General features: G+C 58.7%; 1 long non-coding RNA gene across 1 annotated transcript; it reads left to right on the plus strand.

Moving 5' to 3' along the window:
• The first annotated feature begins 5222 nt into the window (after window positions 1–5222).
• On the plus strand, window positions 5223–14926 carry LOC146405851 (uncharacterized). Its single transcript, XR_014843311.1, has 3 exons — window positions 5223–5362; window positions 5992–6270; window positions 13762–14926. It is a non-coding gene; the product is annotated as an uncharacterized LOC146405851 (long non-coding RNA).
• Window positions 14927–22997: the final 8071 nt, after the last annotated feature.

The following is a 22997-nucleotide window of genomic DNA, read 5'->3' on the forward strand; positions in this document are numbered from 1 at the left end:
CGTAAGCTATGCTTTACTGCAATCCTGGAATGTTTGTTCTTGGGTTGAACTGTACTGAGAGTCAAAAGAAAACTACAGAAACACACCCGTTATAGAAGAAAGTCACTGGGAATGAAACCGCATGTTTGGAAAGGCTTTGGCGGGGCAGGCAGGTCGCAGGTGTTTCCAGAGGGTTATTTGCTGTCCGGGTGTCTTGGCAGGACGGACGCCTGCGTGAGGGCTGCTCGTTTTGAAGGACCCGGTGCTTCCTCGGAGGCCAGGGAGCCGGGGAGGGGCTGCCGGTGCTGCTCGGCTCGTTCGGAAGCCCCACATGATCGGAGGGCTGGCGGGGACGAGGCTGGACAGGGACGGGCCCAGAGACAGCAGGCGGCCTGTCCAGCCCTGCGTGGGCCCCAGGGCCTCAGCCCGAGACCCTGCGTCCCTTGGGGGATAAACACGTCGAGACGGTGTTAAAGGCCTGGCAGCCAGTGATTCCAGAGCAGCCGCTTTGCTCACGTGTTGTCTCTCCAGCGCCCGGAGGCCCGGACGTGCACGGCTCTGCTGAGCCACCGCATCATGAGCAGGCATTGTTCTCACAGGTTTGCGAACTGAATCCACGCCCTCAGTGCCTGCTGCATCCTTCGCCCCAAGGCTCCTCCCTGGTAACCACCTGGCTGGCCTGGCCCTCGTCTGTGTCATGCAGGGCTGGGCACACGCTGCCCAGCGGCTGGATGTGCGGCCCTCAGACCGGAGCGGAGGCGTGTCTGGGAAATCCGGACCAGGTGCTCCCGGGTGACAGGTGGAGATCTTCATCCTTCAGCGTGGGATTAACTTACGAACGTGTGCAGATTTATCAAGTCATCAACTGTACCCTTTATTTTTATTTTTATTTTTTTTTTGGTCTTTTTGCCATTTCTTGGACTGCTCCCGCGGCATATGGAGGTTCCTAGGCTAGGGGTCGAATCGGAGCTGCAGCTGCCAGCCTACGCCGGAGCCACAGCAATGCGGGATCCAAGCCGAGTCTGCAACCTACACCACAGCTCACGGCAATGCAGATCCTTAACCCACTGAGCAAGGGCAGGGACCGAACCCTCAGCCTCATGGTTCCTAGTTGGATTCGTTAACCACTGCGCCACGACGGGAACTCCCGATTGTACCCTTTGAATACCTAATGATTTTATTTGTCACTGGTACCTCAGTGAAGCTGGAAAAAGATATTTTTTTGTGGTCAGGCTTCCATCAGCTTCCCACATGGGGGCCGAGGCTCCAGCTGCCCAGCAGGGATCACGCGTCTTTTCTCGGGCAGCAGACAGAGGTACGAGGGGACCCCCACGTCTGCGCGTCCTTTCTCCGGGCGGAGGGCCGTGAGGACGAACACGGGAAGGTGATTCGCAGCCTCAGCCTCTCACCTGGGAGGCTGGGCCGGTGGCATCTGGGCCTTTCTGGGCAGGAGCAGGCAGACGGCGGCTGGGAGTTGGGAGTTAGAGCCGAGGGTCGCCCTTCACTCACCTTAAAGATGCTTGCGGAGCAGGACGGGTTGATGCCGAAGGCCCAGCGCGTCTGCACCGCAGGAGGAAGGTGGTTAGAAGATGTTCTTTTTCTTCCCACTGAACGTGCCTCTGGCTGTGGGACACGTTCTCCCACAAGGGAGGGGACAGGCTCAGGGCTGCTCGGCCTCGGGGATCCCGGGGCCACGATGGGATGGATGGGGTGGAAGGAACACAGCGCTTGCGGGCGGGGGTCGCTGTGGGCCTGGGGCATCACTCTCGTCGCACCTTGAAGCCCTGGAACCCAGACAGAGCCGTTCTGGATTCTAGCTGCTCCCAGCTGCTTCAACGACGTGTGTGAAGCCCCGTCTTCCCGGCCGGACCGTTTGAGAAGATGTGGCCATGGTGGGGGTGCAGGACTTGGCCTTGCCCACGAGACGTTAGCGAGGACCGGTCAAGGCGACGAAGGCCCAGCTCCCTCCCCTCACGCACTGCCGGGGCCTTCACACCTAAGCCTCCCTCCAGAAGGAAACGCAGGGACCCTGGTCCCCCCCCCCCCGCCCCCGCCCCCGCCGCAGATCCCGGGTCCCTTCCTGCTTCTCGGGAGGGGAGTGCAGCCTGAGGACCTGCTGGGAAACGACCGCCTGGAGACGGGCCCTGTCTCTGGAGCCTGTCACCGAACCTCGGGGGGCGAAGAGACGTGGCGGGGGACTGAGTGAGGACCTGAGATGGAGACGAAATCCTGGAGATCAGGGGCCCTCGGTGCCCCGCGGCGCCCTTCGCTGGGAGGCAGAGGGACGATGGACAGCACAGAAGGGGATGGCGGCTGGAGCCGGACTCTGGGCTGCAGGATGTGGAGACGGAGGCAGGGGCTCAGGCCAGAGCCCGAGAGGCTGAAACAGAAGAGGCGCTTCTGTGCAGCCCAGTGGAGCGCAGTGCTTCTGACCGCGGCCTCCCAGCCCCTGGACACGACAAGAAGAAAGGTGGCCTCAAGTCCCTGCGTCCGTGGGAAGGGGTGACAGCAGCGCAGGAAGCCCAGACGGGGCGTGGGGGTCAGCCGAGGGCCAAGGTGACTCTTCTCAGCCTCCCCTGAAGCTGCCCGACGTCCTGGGTCCGACCCATGGGAGCCCCTGCGGGCAGGGCAGCCACCTCTGGAGAGTCTTCCTGGAGGAAGGGCCCGACCCCCGTCCTTCCTACCGGCGGGGCCCACGGGTCCCCTGGGATGTGCAGCCATCGGCACCAGGAGGTGAATCTGGGGGTCAAGTCTATGCACGGCGGTCAACAAGACGGGAGAAGCCTGGGACCAGACCCGGAGCTCCCCTGCCCCGGGCTGCCTGCCCCGTATCTCACGTCTGGGAGCGTCCACTGTGTTCTGTTGACACAAGGGCCGGCGGGCCTGTCCCTCAGCCCACTCTGATCACCACGAGACAAACAGGTCGCCGGCACGGCTCCTCGTCCGCCTTCTCCCCAGGGCCCTGGGCAGCGCCTGGGTTTCTTCCTCACGACAGCTTCAAGGACCAGCTTCACGACCTAAATGCAAGGTCCCTCCCAGACCACCCGCCTCCCACTTTAGGGGAAAATAGGAGAAGGAGTGAGCCTGCCCCCCTGTGAACTCGCTTCACCTCTAAAGTTTCCCCAGGCGTTGGGCTGCTTGGAATCACGGATCAGTATTTCTTTGCTCTTTCTTTGGACGGTTGTCTTTAATTTCATGTTCGTCTCGCGGTGTGCATCGCCGGCTCGTGGGAGATGGGAGCCTGCTCTCTAGGGATACAGCTGCGTCCGCACCGCCAGCGTTGCTCTCAGCGTAGCATTTTACGGGGGCACGTGCGCCCCTCTGATGGCCTCTTACTCGAGCGTCTTAAAAACCTAACAGTAGTGCGATTCACGAAGTCCCACATCCCTGAAGCGCGTTTTTCCTTCTGTTGATGGAACAAAGGCTTCCATTGCTTTCATGACTTAGTTTCCAAATGTCTCTTTGTGAGGCCAGCGGAGATGGAGTTACAAGTGTTGGCGTCTGGCTGGTGACCCAACACATCCCGCTCGCCCGGAGTGAGAGGAGATTAAAGCCGGCCCTTGGATGCCAGTGCCGCGGGAATTTGGAGAAACGCACCGACAGTAACGGCGGCATTTAATTATGTGCAGCTTATCGTGGTGTGATGACTAAAGCCCTTGAGACGCTTGTGAAAACAGATTCCGCGGCCCGGGTTTGTACCGTCCTGTCTTGAACCCGGCCAGGAAAAGACATGTCTTCTTTTTCCCTTTCCTCAGCATCTTGGCACCGTCAGTTCCCATCCCCGCCAAGATCTCGCAGCGCAGAGAGCGGCGATTGAGAAGAGCTCTTTTAAAAGGCCGACTGCACAGTGGTTGGCTTGGGCCTGAAGATGACTCCTCAGCTCCGCTCTTTCAGCGGCCTGCTTTCGGCGGGTTCCGCCAGCTGCCTCGCGAGGATGACGGCTCGTTATCCCTTCCCTGGCCCTTGGCGCCCCGCAAGCCATGTTTCCTCGCTGACGGGGTGGCGCTAACTGAGTATGACCTTTGCAGAAATAGGTCGCAGAGGGTCAGCGTTTCCTAATCGAATGTGATGTTTGAATTCAATGAATTGGACTGACTTAGATTATTTTCCTTTTTAGAGCCGCACTTGCACCTGACGTAAGTTCCTGGACCAGGGGTCAATTTGGCGCTGTAGCTGCCGGCCTACGCCACACAGCAGCATGGGATCCAAGCCACCTCTGTGACCCCCACCACAGCTTGTGGCCACACTGGATCCTTAACCCACTGAGCAAGACCGAGGATCGGACCTGCACCCTCACGACACGATGTCAGGTTCTTAACCCACTGAGCGACGGTGGAAACGCCTAGATTTTTAAACTGAGTACTGTTTCTCTGAGATTTTGTGTCTTTGAAAGAAACTTACCTGTAACTTTAAAGATTGCGCGAGGTTGGTGAGCAGCTCTGTGCTCACACAGGCGTGTCCAGGGTGCTTGGGAAACCGCACAGCTTTAGTGGGAGGTCAAGTTTCCCAAAGTCAAGGGCTGGACAAGGGGCCTCTCAGTGCACATCTCGAAAGGCTAAAGAAACGGACAGAACGTTGTAAATCAACTAAAATAAATTTTTAAAAAGAAAAGGAAAAAACAAGCAAAGCAAGCCTAGGTGAGATAGGCTCGGCTTCATCGCTGCGCGTGGGTGCTCAGCCGATGCTGAGCTTGGTGTCCGGCCCGGCCTGCAGCTTTTGCGCTCGGCCCCGGGGTGGGCGAGGAGTGCGGCTGGCCCTCCAGGGCCCCCGAGTGCCTCAGCGCCCGTTGTCTTGTGGGAGCCAAAGTCGGCCTGTCTGTGCCTTTGGCCCGTGGGCGCTGCTGGGTCGGGGGGAGCCTCCTGGACGGTGTTGGGTCCAGGGCCGTGAGCTCCTTGCGAGGGAAACGTAACGGACCCCGAGTGGCGACCCGGTCGTGGCAGACGGATGAGCTGGTCTCACATGACTCAGCGACCTTCAGGTCCTGGAGGGACCTGAAGGCCTGTTCTGCTACCGAATGACTCAGCACGGAGCCCAGCCGCTGCCAGCGTGCGTGGCAGTAGTGAGATTTCACAGGCCTTCTGCATCGAAGCCTTTGACAGTGATGCTTCCTGGCCTCCGTCAAGCCCCCGGGATGCCCACAGGGTGGCTTTGTGTCATTGCAAAGGACACTTCGGAATGTGAGGTGTTTCAAGACGTGTGTTTACTTTGCAAGGGCTCTGAGGCGCCCTTTTCTGTTTTAACAGGCGAGGGATGCACGCAGGGCTGCCGTTTCTGTCTGCGGAACGGCAACTGTCCCCTCTGCTAAAGAGTCTGGGAAATAATGGCTCGGGGTTCCTGAGCGGCGAACATGTGGCTTCGGAACACAGGAAATGCTGTTTGGTCTGTGAGTAAATGGAGGGGTGAACGCGTCTCGCTTGGGGGGGACGTGGAGGTGCAGGGGTGCGAATTTAAAGGGAGGAAGAAATGCCGGCTGAGAGAACCAGCGAGCGTTCCCGGAGCTGGGTCTTAGCAGGTGGAAAGCTGGGGGAGCCCGCATCCTGTGCTGCCAGTGCCCGCTTCTGCCCGGGATGCTGAGGGGGCTGTGAACCCACAGAAACGGCAAGGAGGACACACACCGCCTCCTGCTCTCGGGGCGGGGGCGGGGGGGCTTGCTGGTTGGCTCGGTGGGGGCTGCAGCAAGTTCCCACATCTCAGGCCCGAGAGGGTGTCCCTCTGTGGATCCTGCCCCCACGCCCGACGCTCGGGTTTTACCACCTCCAACAGGCTACACTTCCCAGGAGACCGGAGTCAGACCGACACGCTGTAGGAAGAGGGGGGCAGAAAGGGGGTCCAGAGTGAGCCCGAGGTCAGAAAGCATCCCGTGCAATGGAGAGAAAGCCACACACACACACGGCGTGGATTCTCAAGTACCTCAGTCCTTGAGGCCCTGCTGAGAGCTGTGGTGGATGAACCTTGGGGTCTGGGAGCTCCCTGGTGGTGCAGCCGGTTAAGGATCCCATGTTGTCATTGCAGCAGCTCGGGTTGCTGTATTGCGTGGTTCGACCCCTGGCCTGCGAAGAAAGAAGCCTGGAATCTGAGCAGCCCTTCCCCTCATAGGAGGAGAAGGCCGTTGTCTCCCCACGGGGGGCGCTGAGGGGAGCGTGGATTTCCAGCCACATTCCTGCTTGGCTTCGGGCACCTGCTCAGAGCCGCTTTGTCCTGCACCCTCGGCGCCACAATGAGACGGAAAGTGGGGTTGGCCGTCTTGCCTCTCCTGTGGTTCATGCCTCAGGCATCAGTGACAAAGTCAAGGTCAGTGCTGAGCCGGAACCGGCCTTTCCTTTTACCGTTACTGCTGACGTCCGTATTGCAAACAGTGCTCTGCCCAGTGGCAGAAATGCGGGAAAAGCCGTCCTCGGGGCGCACGCCGCGCTGCGGGCGCTCTTCTGCGGAGGCTCCTCCCTCTCCTTCCTCAACCGGCAGGACCGCTGCCCAGCTTTCCTCCCTGACACAAGGGAGCCACCTGCCCCCATTTCAGGGGCCCCAGTGGTATCTTTAACCCATGAATTAGAAGCAACAAGCAATGGAAACAATTCCTCTTTTCTGCCTATTCAAATTCCCAATTCGCGAAGGTTCTGGCCCAGTTTCCTTCCCGCGAATTCCCAACGCGCGAAGGTTCTGGACGGGCCAGTTTCCTTCCCGCGAATTCCCAACGCGCGAAGGTTCTGGACAGGCCAGTTTCCTTCCTGCGTCCTTCGGAAGGACTGCGCCTCTCCACCACGCCCACTGGACAGGAGTTTGTGCTGAAGATCTGGTGGACGGGAACCGCGCCAGGGTGACAGAAACAGAGGACTCAGCATCGTGGGGACCGGGGAAAGTCCAGTGGTTGGTGACGTCACAGAGAGGGCCTGTCACGGGCCTGTCTGCGCCTGCTCACCTGGACGCTGCCAAGGCCACTTGCGAGTCACACGTCCCACGGCCGGCACGCCGGTGCCTGGTGATGTCGTCGCACCCAGTGGCCACGGCTGCACCACTGATGGAAATCTCCGTGCAGGGCTGCTGTCCTCGGTGTTACGGGAGCTGTCTTCCGTAAGCCTCAAGCTGAGCTGTGAGACAGATGACTTTGTGTGTATCGATTCATTCAACTCCATCTGCGAGGTGGCGTAGCTTTGGCCCAAGGCCATCGGCTGGTGCGGAAGTCGGAGGGAGTCCCTGTCGCCCGCCCGGCTGCACGGATCTTAAGCTTTCCAGGGACACTCGTCTCCGCGTATTAATCAAGAAATACGGAATGAAATTTTGCAGCAACGCGGATGGACTTGGAGGGCATTTTGCTAAGTGAGACAAGCCAGAGAAAGCCAAGTACTGAGTATCACCTACATGTGGAGTCTAAAAAATACAGCGCACTAGTGACCGGAACAGCAGAAGCAGAGTCACGGAGCAGAGAATACACTAGTGGTTCCTGTGGGGAGGGGGGGCAAGGCCAGGAGATTAAGAGGTAGGAACGATTGTTGGTCAGCTACGGGATTCACTGTTTGGCACCGAGACTATGGCTGGTATTTTGTACTAAGTATACCTGGGGATAATCTTTTAAAATTGTGAAGCACTGTATTGAACACCGGAAAATTACATCATATTGTAAATCAGCTCTACCTCAATTTTTTTCTGCTTTTTAGGGCTGCACCCACAGCATATGGAAGTTCCCAGGCTAGGGGTCGAATCCAAGCTGCAGCTGCCAGCCTGCGCCACAGCCACAGCCATGTGGGATCTGAGCCATGTCTACAACCTATACCACAGCTCATGGCCACGCTGGATCCTTAACCCACTGAGCGAGGCCAGGGATCGAACCTGTGTCCTCACAGATACCGGTCAGATGCGTTTCCTCTGCACCACAACGGGAACTCCTACCTCAATTTTAAAGAAAGAAAAGGGAAGAAAAGGAAAAAAAAAACCTGTTTGGACTTTTCCTGTTTATCTGGCATGAAAAATTTATTCTTCGCATGAACAACATGGACATTGCCAGGATGTATTTCCTAGAGAATGATTATGCAAAATAAGTAATTTCATTGTGGAGGATTGAAGCCTCTGATGTAAGCTGCTTTCTAGAGATCTGGTTCCTGAGAATTGGTGAGTTAATGAGTCCGGCCGCTGTGTTTAGATTTAGCATCAATTCGGAGATCACATAAGAAGTTGCAGAGTCAGTAACATGAGATAAAAGGATCAAACCCTAATTTTTATAGCCGCGTGAGTGAGTGGAAGGCAGGAAGGTCTCTTGTCGAGTGTTTGGAGAAGGGCAGCAAAGGTGCGGAGTCGGGGAGACGAGGGTGTTCGTTGGTGGAGAGACCGCGTTTCCAGAACCCCGCCCTGGTGAGGGTGGACGTTCGTGGTTAAGTGCTGTCGCCTTAGGAGCTTCGCTTTCTGCTCTTTGCTGAGAACGCCAAGGGCACAAGCGGGATGCCCGGCAGGACTGAGAGGCTGACTTTCACCCGGAAGCAGCCGCCTCTGCTGTTTCCCTAAGGGTGGGGCTTGATGTCCTCCCTGCAGACACCTCTGTCTTCTCCTCCTTCAGGGAGGGACAGCCCCCAACCCCGCCCTCTGGGTGACATGGCCCACAGCCTGGAGCCGGTCGGCCTCAGAGCTTGTGGTCAGAGTGGCCCCGGGACTCTTCCAGCGCCAGGCGTGTGGATCCGGGATGCAGCAGCGGGATGGCAGGGGAGTGAGAGAGCATCCTGACGCTTGCTCCCTTCCAGCAGGGAAGGTGCAAGGCGATGGTTCCATCCCCAAAGGGGCAATTCTGCATCACTTTGCATTTGTGTGGCTGAAGGGATGGCCCGCTGGCAGCCCCACCCGGCTTCCTGCTTCTTTTCTCTTTCCTTTCCTGGTGCCAACTCCTCCACCCAGAGGCTGTGGGGTCCCCCAGTTTTTCATCCCTGTCCTCTTTCCTAGCGCCCTCCCTCTATTGGGGAGCCGACGGGCAAGGCCCTGGGAGGCTGGCAGTGGGGCCGGCCTCCCGTCTGTGCGGTGACTGGCCCTCCGGGGCTGCTCCCCCTGCCCCCTCGCCAGCCAGCGCCCGCTTCCCCATCTATGTCCCCGGTGAAGTCTCAACCTCTTCTGTTCTCAGACCCTGCCCACCCTGCCTTCATCAGAAACAGCGTCCCCCGCCGCGTGCCCACAGCCCGGCCTCCTGGGTACGTCTAATCTGTCCTGGGGGGCCCAGCCTCCTGCCTAGACCTTCTCCCTGTCCCCGGATTTCCCCCGACCGCCTGCCAGTGTAGCCGGGCCGACCTTTCTGAAACGCAGAACTGCTCAGGGATCGGTCTGGTTAAAACCCTGGCGTCTCTCACCCTTTGCTGGAGGAGGAGCAAACGGGGCCCCACTCCTCGGAGGGGAATTTGGCCATCTTTTCAGTTAAAAATTCACGTGCCCTTTGACCCAGTGTCCTGTGGCCATCCTGTCAAACGCGTGCGGTGGCACACGCGTAAGCTTAATCTCTGCGGACTTATCCGTTAGCCCCTGGAAACGCCCTCAGTGTCCCCGAGCAGGGACGCCGCTCAACCAAGAAATCTCCAAACAGCGAGGCGGTGTGGTCATGGCAGGTGGCGTGGAGCCTGGCACCATTCCTGTGCCCTCCCCCGGCCCCATCCCCCGCCTGCCAGCACCTGCTCCCCCAGGCCCCTGGGGCCGGTGCACCCGCAGACAAAGATCCAGGAGGACCCCCCCCCGCCACCGCCGCTGCCCCAGGATGGCCCTGCGCCGCCAACTGGCCCGTGGAGCGAGGAGAACCCAGCTCCCTGACCCACATTCAAGACCTGGGGGTCAGAATCAGGCAGGGTTGGCTTCCTGGGCCACAGCCCCTGTGGTCGGACAGGGCCCCTCGGTCAGAGGCCTCCTGCTTGGGTTAAAGCTCTGCCATCCCTTCTCGCTAACAGTTCTGTGGCAAATGGTGTGGCCAGGCAGGGCTCTGCGGGACTTTGCCTGACGCTGCCCCTTCCTGACGGTGGACTCCCGCGGCTTCTCTAGGCGCACCTGTACACCGCGACTTCGTGAGACCAGCTTCCAGCAACCTGCCCGCCCCTCGGTGAGAACCGCCCTGCCCGCCGGGCCATGTGACGGCGTTTGTGCAAGTGGCCTCCAGGAGACACACAGGAGGTGGGAGCAGAGCAGCTCCTGGAAGGGAAGTGGTGACGAGGGGGCAGAAGAGGCATGAAGAGAGAGTTGCTCTTCACGACGTGTGGCTTGCGATTTGCTTTTAATTTTGTACCGTATGCACTTATTATGCATTTGAAAAAAATTGAAGGCAATTGCAACAGACAAGCAAATTCTCGAACCCTGCTGTTGACCTGAGCTGAGCTCCTCAGAACGCACGTCCTGTGGCCCCGTCTCCTCTCATTCCCGCGTCCGGGGAACACGGATGACTTTCCTTTGCTGAGATGCGGCCCATGCGTCTGTGTCTTTCCTCTCTGCTCGCGTGACCTTGTCCCCTTGGAAGGCTCACCTGGGGCGCTGAGCATCCTTCAGGGACGCTTCCCTGTCCTGTCTTTGGAGCCGTCCTGACCTACCCTGCAAAAAGCTAGTTTTTCTCCATTGGCTGATGCTCGGCAACTTTCCTACATAGCTCTAATGCCACAGGTTTTCAGTAAGAAGCTGAGAAACGCAAACTGAAAAGACGACAACCCTTGTTTTCTCACACAGCACACGCCATGCACACCATAGATGCTCCATGAGTGAGTCTGATTTCAGGTCTGTCTCCAGGGAGTTGGATGTATAGACGGAATGGGGACCCTCTAGACGCGAGAGGGAGGTGTAGACACCGCAGCGTGTGTCCCCGTGCTCGGAAGGCAGCGCAGGGAGCTCCGTCCCGCCGCTCCCACAGCGTCCCGCTGGCGGGAAGGCTGCAAAGCTCATGAGAGGTGGTGGGGCTGAAATGCCTTCTGCTGCTTCTTCGATACCATCGTCAGTTAGTGTGTCTTCTTTTCTGTCTCAGCAAAGCCCTGTGTCCAGAGATGAGCTTTGATTTGGGGAAGATCAGCTCAGGACAAATAGGTGCTAATCCACACGGCTTTCAGTCGGTGTCGACTTTTACGACGACTGTCCGAATTACGTACGAAGATACTCACAGCAAGCCCACCAAAAGGAGAGAGTCCCGAATCTCTGGAATGAAGAGAAAGCAAGGGTTACCTCGACGGAGGGGAGGCGGTTGTTTATTTAGTTTCGATTATTTCTCCTAGTTCCTCAGTTTCCCGTAGTATCCGCTAAGTCATAAAAAAACTCTGAAACCAAACAATTGAGACCTTGTTCAGGGGTCTGTCACCGTAACCCTAATCCTTTAGGGAAGGACAGTTTTGAGCGGGATTTGAACACTAAGGTGCTTTACGATTCTCAGTCAGTATACAGTATCAGCTATTATTAATACATCATTAGCACATTGTTAATATACAATATTCAGTCAGTTGTAAGGTGTCTTACAATTTAGTCAAAAACTACTGGCGTGATGAATTGGTCTTGGGGTTCACGCCCAGCAGGGGGATTGGTCTGTGTCACTCGGCTGATGACTCCGATCAGCACGTCCCTGTTTTGCCTGTGCCCACGTGGAGGAAGCAGCAGCTGCGGACGGAGGCCAGGGAGCCCCTTCTGAAGCTCCGCGTGGGGTGGCTGGCTGCCCACCCGCCTTCCTCCTCTGGATTAGAAATGCACTGGCCGGGCCATGCACATGCCTTGGTGGCAGGACATGAGCAGAAGTGACAGCGGCTAGTTTAGGGCCGGCTCGGAGGGAACGGATGCCCCACCTACACTCTCATGTGTAGGGAACCACTGGTGGGTGTGCAACCCGGGAGACCTGGGAAGTGAACGCAACTCCTGCTGGCTGCCACACCCCGCGGGTGCAGGCTGAGCACCTGCCAACTGGAGCAGGACACCTGCTTGCCCAAGGAAGCCGCTGAACTTGGAGGTTGACCAGCAGCCCTTTCTGATATGTCCACCCAGCTGCAAACAGTACTGAGTTAACCAGTCCTTGGCTGCAGGAAGGGCGGGTTCAGGCCTGTCTCGGCCATTCCAGGAATCCTTTAGGCTCCCGTGGCCTCCAAACTGTGCATCACATAAGTCCTTTCAACACGCAGTGTCTAATTTTCTGCCTCCCTTACATCCCTGGAGATAAAGTACCAGCCAGAATCTGGCTGGCTCACTTGTCCTCCTCTCTGGAGAAGGCACGGCCCGTAAATGCCAACCAGACAGCGGTGCCCGGCCTCCCCGGGCCTCGGCACAGGCCCTCCTTCCAGGGAGAGTGCCAGCGACAGGGCCTCGGGAAGGCGTCTGCTGTGTTTGACGCGGACCCTCTGGAAGGAGAGGTTCATAGCATCGGTTTTCTCTGCGGAGTGTCTGTTACTGGCTCCGAAACACAGTTTAAGCAGCCTTGACCAGGCGCATGTTTATCCAGGGTTAGGAGTAACAGATCTACTTTGGGGTGGTTTTTTGAATAAACCTAAGTAGGGATATCGAAGACAGCAGTCAGTGCAGTTTCTTTGAAGGACTTAGAAACCTCAGGTCTCCCCGAGGAATTCACCCCGTTTTCTTAGACGGTCCTCAGACGCAGGAAGTGGGAGCGTGGGGGCCAGGGTGCCTGGCAGCATTGGTTCAGACGCCAAGACTGGCCTTGCACGTACATAACGCAGTTGCATTTAGAGCTCTGTCCATTACGAAGAGACATCAGGGAGTTCCCATCGTGTCTCAGCTGCAGTGAACCCAGCTAGAATCCATGAGCATGCGGGTTCCATCCCTGGCCTTGCTCAGTGGGTTAAGGATCCGGCGTCGCTGTGAGCTATGGTGTAGGTTACAGATGTGGCTCGGATCTCGAGTTTCTGTGGCTGTGGTGTAGGCTGGTGGCTATAGCTCTAATTTAATCCCTAGCCTGGGATCTTCCATATGCCGCTAGCACGGCCCTTAGAAGACAAAAAAAAAAAAGAGAGAGAAAGAAAGAAGTAATAGGCATCAGAGTCTACAGCAGTTCTATGACTTGTGCTAGTGTCATCTCTCGATTTCGGCTTCAGCGATGCCTGGTCAGTGTCCCACCCAGGCTGCTGGCAGATACAAAGATGAGGCAGCTGCGGGCTGTTACTCCGAGAAGTACCAGCAAACTACGGGACAGCAGTTAGCCTGAAAGGTGGGGGTCCTGTGGATAAGACTGGAGAAGATCCTGAAAAATCAGAAAATCTCTGATTTTCAGGAAAAAAAGAACCCCAGAAAAATCACTTTCTGTTGCTCCCTGTCGTACTTTACTGTAAATTTCTGGAGAATTGCACGGACGTGGACTGAAAATCTGTGAAATACAACTCAACACCCAGAGAAGTCTGGGACTGGAGGGGAACCGGCGATCCCCTGCCACTGGCCTTATCTTGGTGACGGGGCATCTCCCGGGGCTCGGGAGTGAGTGACTCCGTGGAGACCCAATGAGTGGCTGCCACACGCCGGCCCCCGGGTTTCTCTGTACCTGGCCCTGCGCCCACACACCTGCATGTCTGGTGTGGACGCCTAAGCCAGCTAGAGCCTCGAGAGCCAGGTCTCCGAGTGGGCGCTGGAGGGACAGGTGCCTGGAGGAGCGAGTCTGAGGTTAAAGGAAAGATTAAACCGCCAGAGGCAGGCTTTGCCCGACCAGCAACAGGATTCCTTGGACTGACTGTCCCTGCCACGCCTCCCCAGGGAAACGCTGCGGCCCCGGGGGGAGCTGGGTGGAGAGGAGGGCGGCGAGGCAGACGCCCACAACCCAGCCGCCCCTCGGTTCCCGCGGCAGCATCAGCTTTCCCTCCCCTGCAGGGTTTTGGCAGCGAGGGTGTAAAAGCCCTGGGAACGGAGACGGTTGTAGAAGGGACCTCGTCCATCCACGAGGCAAGCATTTCAGAGAAAGGGCCTCTCGAAGACGCTGGAAACTCCATGCCATCGACAGTGACGCCGACACGCCCGGGTCAGGTGATGCAAACCTGATCACCCTTCGTCCGGCCTCTAGGAGTCCCCGTGCTTCTCCCACCCCCTCGGTGAGCCATTGAGCTCAGGGCCTCAGTGCTGGAACCGTGGCTGTTGTGCAGTGAGGCGCCGAAGCCTTCGAGGGTCGGTTTCCCCTGGGACGGCCGCCTGAGCACGAAAGCAGGTGGCAGCGGGGCGGGACAGCTTGGGCAGCCGCTAGGTCAGCTTATCAGACGCCTGCAGGCTCAAGTGTACACAGCCGGCGTGGCCCTCGTTTGAGGAGACCTGTGCCCAGTTCAAAGCTGAGAGCGTATTTGCGGACACCTCAAATCCCCGTGCGAACAGGCAGCCAGACTTGCTCTTTGCAATGTACTCAGTGCGTTTTCCTGCTGGAAACTAAGTGTCTGGAACAGGTGTCTCGTCACGTGCAAATGCTTAAACGCCTGTTTACAATCATGATGAAACATGTTTAAATGTGCCCTGTACCAACTTAGGGCCATCTGGCTATACGATGACCCCGAGGACATGATGCTGAGTGAAACAAGTCAGAGTGGGGAGCTCCAGCCGACCAGTTTGAGGCTCAGGGGCTCGCAGCATTTTGGAAATTGAACAACTGGCTTTTGCGAGGTGGAACTGGCCATTTCTAGATGTTACTCAGTTCCTACTGCCTCTTAGACAGTGGTGAGTCGTAACTACCCGGAACAGATGGCACGTGTCTAGAGGGTGAGCCCCGATGCTCTGTGACATTCGTAGCCTCCTGATGCTTCACCACGCACAAAACATCCCCGCGTCACCTCCTCCACACTTTCCTCCTGTGTCCCCATGGCCCCACCCTTCTCAGCCCTCCCCCACCTTCCCCTCCTGAGGCAACTGCTGGCCCTCTTTCTGTCACTTTTCATTTCCAGAGTTTATGCAGATAGATCACGAAATTTTTTGTCTGGATTTTTTTACTCAGCATGACTACATTTGGATTCATTCATATGGCTGCATGTATTAATAATCGATGTTTATGGATGAGTAGAATTCCATTGAATGGATATACCACTTCTTTACTTAATACCTGATCTGTTGATAGACACTGAGTTGTTTTCAGTGAGGGGCTATTACCTACCACTGTTACAGACCTTCTTGTACCAGCCGAGTGGAAATGGGCTTTCATTTATCTTGACTAAATGGCCAGACAGGGAGCGGTCCGGTTGTGTGGCAGGTGTATGTTTACCATTTGAAAAAATGGACAAACTCCATTCTAAACTTTTCCAAAATGGGACTGCCTTCCCGCACAGAGGATGAGCGCCCAGCTCAGTTCTTCCACACCCTTGCCAGTACATGGGAGGGTCAAGCTTTTGAACTTTAACCGTTCTGATAGGGACGTAGTAGGATGGTACTGGGATTTTATTTATTTATTTACTTGCTTCGTATTTTTAGGGCCTCATCCACGGCATATGGCAGTTCCCAGGCTAGGGGTCGAATTGGAGCTGCAGCTGCCCACCTACAACCCAGCCACAGCCACAGCCACTGCAAGGTCCAGAGCTGAGCCAGGTCTGCGACCCACTCCAGGGCTCATGGCAACGCCAGATCCTTAACCCACTAGGTGAGGCCAGGGATCAAACCCATGTCCTCATGGATCCCAGATGGGTTCATTACCGCTGAGCCATGACGGGAACTCCCCAGATGTAGAAATTCTGAACAGACCAGTAACAAATCAGACGATTGAGTCAGTAATCTCAGTAAAAAAGCCCAGGACATATGGCTTCACAGGTGAATTCTACCAGATATCTGGAGCGTAATTAACACAGTCCTTCTTAAACTCTTCCAAAATATGGAAGAAGAGGAAACACTTGCAAACGCCATTTTTGAGGTCGGCTTTACCCTGACATCCAAGCCAGGCAAAGACACCATCAGAGAAGAAAACTGTAGTCCAGTATCCCTGATGAATGGGGATATGAAAACGCTCGACAAAATATCGGTAACCTGGATTCCCCAACACATTAAAAGGATCACACGCCATGACCAGGTGTCATTTATCCCTGGGACACGAGGACGGCTCAGTATCCCCAAATCTGTCCATGTGTTACCTTACCAGAATGAAGGACAGAAATTGCATGATTAGCTCACTAGATGCAGAAGAGACACTTGGCAAAATTCACCCTCCTTTCATTATAAAACCACGCAACAAATTACATGTAGAAGAAGTGCACCCCGACACAATGAGACCGTGTGTAAAAGGCCCAGAACCCACATCTTACTCGAGGTGAAAAACAAGGGTTTTCCTCTAAGAGCTGGTACACAGCAAGGATGCCCACTTTCCCCACATCTCTTCAACCCGGTTCTTATCAGTCCTCGCCAGAGCAATCGGGCAAGAAAAAGAAATGCAAGTCGTCCAAGTTAGAAGGGGGGAAATCAAATTATCTCTGCAGATGACGAGATCTGGTGTATAGAAAACCCTGAAGATTCCACACAAACACTGTTGGAGCCAACAAACAAATTCAGCATAGTCGCAAAGTCCAAAGTAACATACAAAAATCAGTTGGGTTTTTATATGCTAAACTGGTTTTTGAAAAGAAAATTAAGAAAATATCCCCATCTATGATAGACTTTAAAAACTAAAAATGAAATTGTGTAGGTAAAAATATGAGCATGTTTTCGAAGCCTTCTAGAGAGAACCGCACGTACGTGCGCTAGGCATTAGGAGAAATACTAAGAAAACGGGACTCTGAGGTAAGTTGCAGTATTTGCACATGGTGCTCTTAGACCGTGGCTTGCTCTGGGTCTGGGACAGCCTGGAACTTACTTCGTTTTCCCAGCTTCGCTTAGGAGTTGATCGGCTTCACTTTTGAACTGACGATTTCAGTTGAAACTGTGGACCTTGTGACTGGACGCTGCACGCTGTCCCAGGTGACTCATCAAATGAATAGGGCTCTGTGGACTTTTCCACTGCTCTTCTGAATGAAGAAAATAAAATGTCTTACACGATTTTACAAGCAGAAGAGTTGATTTTCCCCCTTTTTTTCTTTTGTCTTTTTGCCATTTCTTGGGCTGCTCCCCATTTTTCACTAGCTTCAGAAATGGGAAGAATGAAAGGCACAGGACGAGAAACACTTTCAGTCTCGCAAGTGTGGCCTGAAGACGTGGGTTCCTCGCGACCTCAGCTTCCCTGTGAGCTGTCTTGCTCTCAAGCCTCAGGGTCGCCGTGCGGAAGCACCGGCATTCTGACGGCCCAGCGCTCGCTCCTCACTAACCCGTGTCTCCGAGAGGACCAGCTCATCTCTGCTTTTTCCTTCTGGTTTTTACTTTTCCCACGTACGCTGTGATAGCTGATTTTCTGTGCCACCTGGACCAGGCCATGGGGAGCCCAGACCCTCCCCAACACTGTTCTGTAGCGTTGGGGAGGGTGCTTTTGGACAAGTTGGATCGTGGACCGCGTGGAGCCGATGGCCCCGGCGGGGTGGGTGGGCCTTGTCCAATCAGCTGAAGGCCTGACTGGAGCAAGAAGGCTCACCCTGCCTTGAAGAGGAGGCAGCGTTTCTTGCCTGTCTTTGGATCTGGACGCCTCGACTGAAACATCGGCTGTTCATGGGTCTCGAGCATTCTGGCCCCCAGACTGGACAGGTGGAGGCCTGGGTCAAGGCCTCTGGACAAGGACCGAACCTAAGCTGTCAGCTGTCGTGGGGCTCGGCCTGCCGCAGCTCTCGAGACAGTCAGCTCCGTGGGAGCCGATTACCTGTCACGGATCTCTGCGCGTGTACACCCTCTGGGGTCGTTTCCCTGCAGGGCCCTGATGAGAACATAAAGTTTGCCAAACACTTTTTGAAACTGTCCAAAAGTGAGCAGAGAATGAAGGCCCTGAGCCCCTCTGGGGGCTTAGGACATCTGGCACAATTTGGCCTCATCACGAACTTGCAGAGACATCGAGAAGGAAGAAGATACTTCTAAACTCTTCCCCGAGGTTGCACTTGGCCAAAGGTCGAGCTCGCTCAGCCTGGGACTCAGACTTGGAGCTGTCGTGTTGGCCGGAGCGGGGATCATCGCCGGGTTCCTCCTGCCCTCTGCCCGAGGAGCGCGGGCACCCTGCACGCACATGCGTGGCCGCCGAGTGAGCGGGAGCGCGGCGCCCGCGGGCCAGCATCTGCCCGTTTTGTCTCTGTGCTGAGATTCCTGCTGCTGATTCCGGCAACACTGTGCAAGTGTCAGTCACGTGAGCCTGCTGGTGCAAACCGCGGCCAAGCGTGCCCTCTCCTAGGACACGCGCAGTGACTCAGCACAAAGGCGTTTCCCCCGAAAGACAGCGTTGAGCAAAACCCTGCGAAGTGAAGCAAATTCGGGGAAACCCCATAGAAACACCGTGTCGACACAGCGCCCTTCGCTGACCGTGTGCGGACAGTAAACAGCCCGGGGCTCCTGCGGGGTCACATCCACGCTGGGCCCCCGGGGGCTGGGGGCCCTCGCCTTCCTGTGCCCCGTGTGTCCCAGCCTGGCCGCCGGGGGGGTTTGAGAAGAAGCGAAGCGCCCGGCACCTGGACTGAGCAGCCGACAGAAATGCAGGCGCCGAGATCCTGATCGGGAGAACCCAAGCGGGTCCTTCGGCCACGTGGCGCTCCCGAGGGCAGGCGTCATTGCTCTTTGGCGCCGAGGACAAGGGACGTGACAAGTGGATCCCGAGCAGCTTCTGTTGGAGGTTCTGGGGGGGGACAGAGGAGGGGCGGCTCCGTGTCCACCCGGATGCCACTCCCGGGCCTCGGGTTGGATGAGTCCCTGCCTCCCGAGGAAGGGCAGCCCCCTCGTGGGTGCCGTGTCCTTCCTGGTCCCCACCCTGTCTCTGCTGTTGGACTTCTCCGTCTCTGGCCGGCTGCCTCGACGCAGTCCAGCTGTGTGCATGCACCCGCTGGCGCAGCAGACGGTCCCCGGGTTCTCACTAGAACTCGGTTCCTCGTTAAGCCCAAGGCTCTGCTTTGAACCCGTGGGGGCTGGAGCCCGCTCCCCTGCCCTGCTCTCCTCGCCCCCCTCCCACAGGGCGGGACGCCGATTCCTCGTCTCTGCCGGCACCTTGCTCCAGGGGTGGGGGCGGGAGAGAGCTGCCGTCCAGCACCCGACGAGAATAAGGTACCAAGGAGGCCTGTCCTAGAAGGGGTGAGGGGTGCCCTTTAGATGTGGCCCCCACTGGCTGGATGCCCGGCTCTGCCGTCTCCCACACCCTCTGGCATCGCGGTGCCCTGAGGGCGGCTAGGCTTTGGACTCTCCTTTAACTCCTGTCATCCACCCTGCGTCCTGCCTCATGACTCTGCCGGCTCTGGACCCACCTGGCGGCCCACACCCAGGATCAGCAGATAACCTTCGAGTAAATGCGGTCCTGAGAGCCCAGGTACCTGTGGGAGGTGCTGGGTGCACGGAGGGGTCCTGACTGCCGGGCCTGGGGGAGACCTCGGCACTGAGGCCTGAGTAACTGCAGTAGAGACTCAGCCATCAGAGCACAGGTGTTGGGAAGTGTTTTGGGCAGAAGGACAGCAAGTTCAAGGGCCCGGAGAATAGCATTTGTGGCACATGAGGGTGACAGGGAGCGGGAGGGGAGCCAGAGGAGGCGGGAAGGTGGCGGGGAGGGGTGACCACAGAAGATCGGGGGAGGGCCCTGGGGGCGGCAGCAGGGCTCTCCAGGGTGTCATTCCCACAGTGTTCCTCTGGTCACTCCAGGGAGGGTTGGGGGCCACCTTGCCCTGTAGGCAGCTAATGTTCGGCCAGCGCCTTTCCCAAGCCGCTGGGGCCCCTGCTGAGGGCACCCGCTGCGATTTAGTCATGGGAAGGAGGGCTGGGTGCTGGGCGCTGCATGAGGGCCGGGCCTGGAGCCCGTCCTGGCTCCAGACGCCTCCCCAGTGGGATGGGGCTGGCAGCCGTGAGGCTGGGAGCGGGGGAGATAAGATCGGGTGACTCACCGCCTGGCTGGAGGGGCTGCTCTGTGAGACGGGGTGTGGAGCCAGGCCAGGGCATCAGGCTCGCCGTGGACGCGGGTTTATCTCCCATGGAGCGTCTCAGCAGAAGTCAGACCCATGAGTCTAAAGCCAAGCGGGGCGCGGCCTGGCCGCGGCGAGGGCTGAGCCAGGTGGTGAGTGAGCAGGGAGGCCGGGAGGAGGCCTGGCCCCGGGGTGCAGAGTGACAAGGGTGGGCACACAGGACACGCCGAGGGAGGGCATCCTCCCTCCTGCTGGAGCCAGGTCCGTGTGTCCCCCTTGGTCCCCACTAGATCGAAGGCGCACTCTGTGGGGGTCTTTGTCTGCTTACGGCCTCTCGGAGGGTCTGCCCAGACGTGCAGGGAACCTGCGGAAGGAAGGGCCGATGGGGGGAGAGCGGCCCGCCTCTGCCGGCCGCGACCCAGCACCACGGCCTCTGTGGTCCTGCAGCCCCCTTGCCCTCAGGCCAGAAGCCGTAAAAGCCCCCAAGTCCCGTCCCGCCTCCAAGCACCCGGCCGCATGCTGGGGACCCCGGCGAGGGAGGCGGTCGGAGGCACGGACCACCTGGGCCGACCCCGCCCGGCTCTGACTCCGTGGTTTTCTCGGGGAGGAAGCGGGGCCGGAGGGCTGGGCTGCATCCCGAGCTGGTCTGTGGCCGGGCCTGGCCTTCCCGACACCCACCCCACCCTCGCGTTTCTCCCCCACTGCGGCCCCCACCTCCCCGCGCGTGCCCGCCAGGCTCTGGCCCCGGGTCCAGCCTTGCTGTGCGCGGCTCCCTTTGCACCAAGGATGGAACTAGCCCGTGACCTCATCCAGCCTGGCCCCCATCCACGTGAGCATTTGTTCAGGAATCTTCTCCGGCTACCAGCCCGGCACAGGCGCGGGAACCACACGCTCTTGTTGCTGCTCTGCTGCCGCGGGTTAGAGCCGAGTTCCCAGAAGCCTCCGCCCACGGGAGGGCGAGGGCCCCGCGCTCACTCACCCAGGACGCGAGCCTGAGAGGAAGCAGATGCGCCCGGACGCCCCTGCCCCGCGGCCACCCGCCCTCCACGCTGCCGCCCGCCAGCACCTGAAGGCCCGATGGTCCCCTGCCCGTCCCGCACCTCCTGTCTCCACGGGTCCCACAGGGACCCGAGGCTGCGTGTCCCCAGGGGGCTGCGCCTGGCTGGGCCTCCGATTCCCCCCACACTGCATGCACTCGGTTTTCCTGTAGATGGACACAGAGGCCGCTTTCTCTACTCATCCGTGACCCCGCTGGTTCCCTGGACCTGCCCACAGGCCGCAGGAGCGCGTGGTACCAGCCGGGGTTGTTCTCGGGCCCACGGCCCGCGGGCGCGGAGACCTCTCTGCTGAGCGCCGGCCACGGCTCCGACAGGTTGTGGCCCTTGGTTGACACTCAGATGTTTATTGTGACTGGCAGTTGCTGCCCAGCAGGTGGCTGCCAGGGCTGAGGGGGGATCTTGGGTCGCCTTCGGCTGTGGATCCTGCATCTGCTGCCGAGGCCAAAGACCCCTTTTCTCTGGTGTTTGAAGTCAGGGACCCCGACCCCTCCCCAGGCTCCAGCCCCCTGTCCAGCTGCTGGTCTTCCTCCTCCTCCCTCCGGGGGCCACGTCCCTCTACAGCCCAGGGTCTGGAACCGGGCCCCTGCCCCGTGGGGCTGGATGTGGCTTCACCCCTGGGCTCCTCCACGCGAGCACAGCCCTGTCTAGCCCACGCGCCTGGGGGAGGCCCACCCCACGCCCCGCCTTCTGCCCAGGGCGCCCCAGGTTAGCTCACGTCTGCCCCCCGATCTGCCTGGGTCCCTGTCCCCCACCCCCCACGGCCAGAGCCCTCATCTCCAGTCAGACTTAGAGGCGGGCCCTGTCCCCCACCCCGGCCGGGGGCGTTGCTCAGCTGGGCCACCAGCCGTCCCAGACCGAGCCTGCCTCTCTCCCCTCCCGCCACCCAGGTCTCCCGCTCGGTGTGCCTCAAGTTCCCACCAAGTTTGGGGGTTGGTGTCCCGGTTCTGGAAACTCGGTCCTGGCCCAGGCTGAGGTCCGCAGGAGCCGCTGGCCTCTGGCCCCAACGGTGATTCCCACGGTCAGATTAGACCCGTTCGGCCTGTCCAGGCCCGTCGCTCCGTCTCAGACCCGTAACTGTCCCAGCTTCGCCACAGCCTGGGGTCTGCCTGCTGCCCCTCTGGGTGGCGCCATCACTGGCGAAACGCCAGGCTCCAGCGTGGGCAGAGCCCGGCTCTTCTCACACATCCCCAGCACCAGACAGAGCCGGCCTCTGTGCCAGGTTGGAAGGTGCTTCCCCTCAGGGTTCTGTCCCAGGAGAGAGGTGGCAGGACCCACACCACCTCAAAAATGATGGAGGAAAAATGGGAGTTTCCAACCCGGAGGTGCGTTGGCGCTGCTTTCCCGCGGCTGCTGGGACCAAGCGCCTCAGGCGGCGGCCTCAAACAGCACGGGTGACGCGCCACCCTCTGGAGGTCAGGCGCCTGAGACCAGGTGTGGGCAGGGCCGGGCTCCTCCAGGCTCTGGGAGGGTCCTTCCTGCAGCTCCTGGGGCTGCGTGGCCCTTGGGGGTGTTTGGCCTGCGGCTGCCCCCCTGCCATCGCTGCCGCCATCCTCACTGTTACGAGGACACCTGTCACCGGCCGCAGGGCCGTCCTGCCCCAGTAGGACCTCACCCTGACCTGGGCCCATCTGCACGGACGCCTCCAGCCCCCACAGGGGGCGGCCGAGCCAGCGCCATCAGGCCCAGCTGTGCCGTCTGTCACCTCTGGCCAGGTGCCAGGCCACCCCCACCTCGGGCTCCCACCCCGGTGGCCACAATCCCTTCTACTCTCGTCCGGCCTCCTCATCTCCTCAGGAGGCTCCCCCCTCCCAAGAAACCTCTTCTCCGCAGCCCCGGCAGGGAGGTCCTGCTTGTGGTCTGTTCTCAGCCACCACCAAGGGGTGACATCCGTCCTCCCCCCGTGCTCCCGAGACGCTCGGCACCGCCGGGCTTTCTGTCTGAGCTTGGCTCCCAAGTGGGTGTGAGACAGACGGGGAGGCCTTGGAGGCCCCTTCGGCGGGCGGGTGGGGCGCCGGCTCCACGCCCCCGCCTTTTGGCCACAGGAGCCGCCAACCTGTGAGCAAAGGAAGGCAAACAGGCACATCGGCAA

The sequence above is a fragment of the Sus scrofa genome, chromosome 1, assembly GCF_054392235.1.
Source record: "Sus scrofa isolate SSC_HxYL_T2T_F1_AM1 chromosome 1, Sscrofa_HxYL_maternal_Yorkshire_Landrace_v2.0, whole genome shotgun sequence".
Classification (NCBI taxonomy): Eukaryota; Metazoa; Chordata; class Mammalia; order Artiodactyla; family Suidae; genus Sus; species Sus scrofa.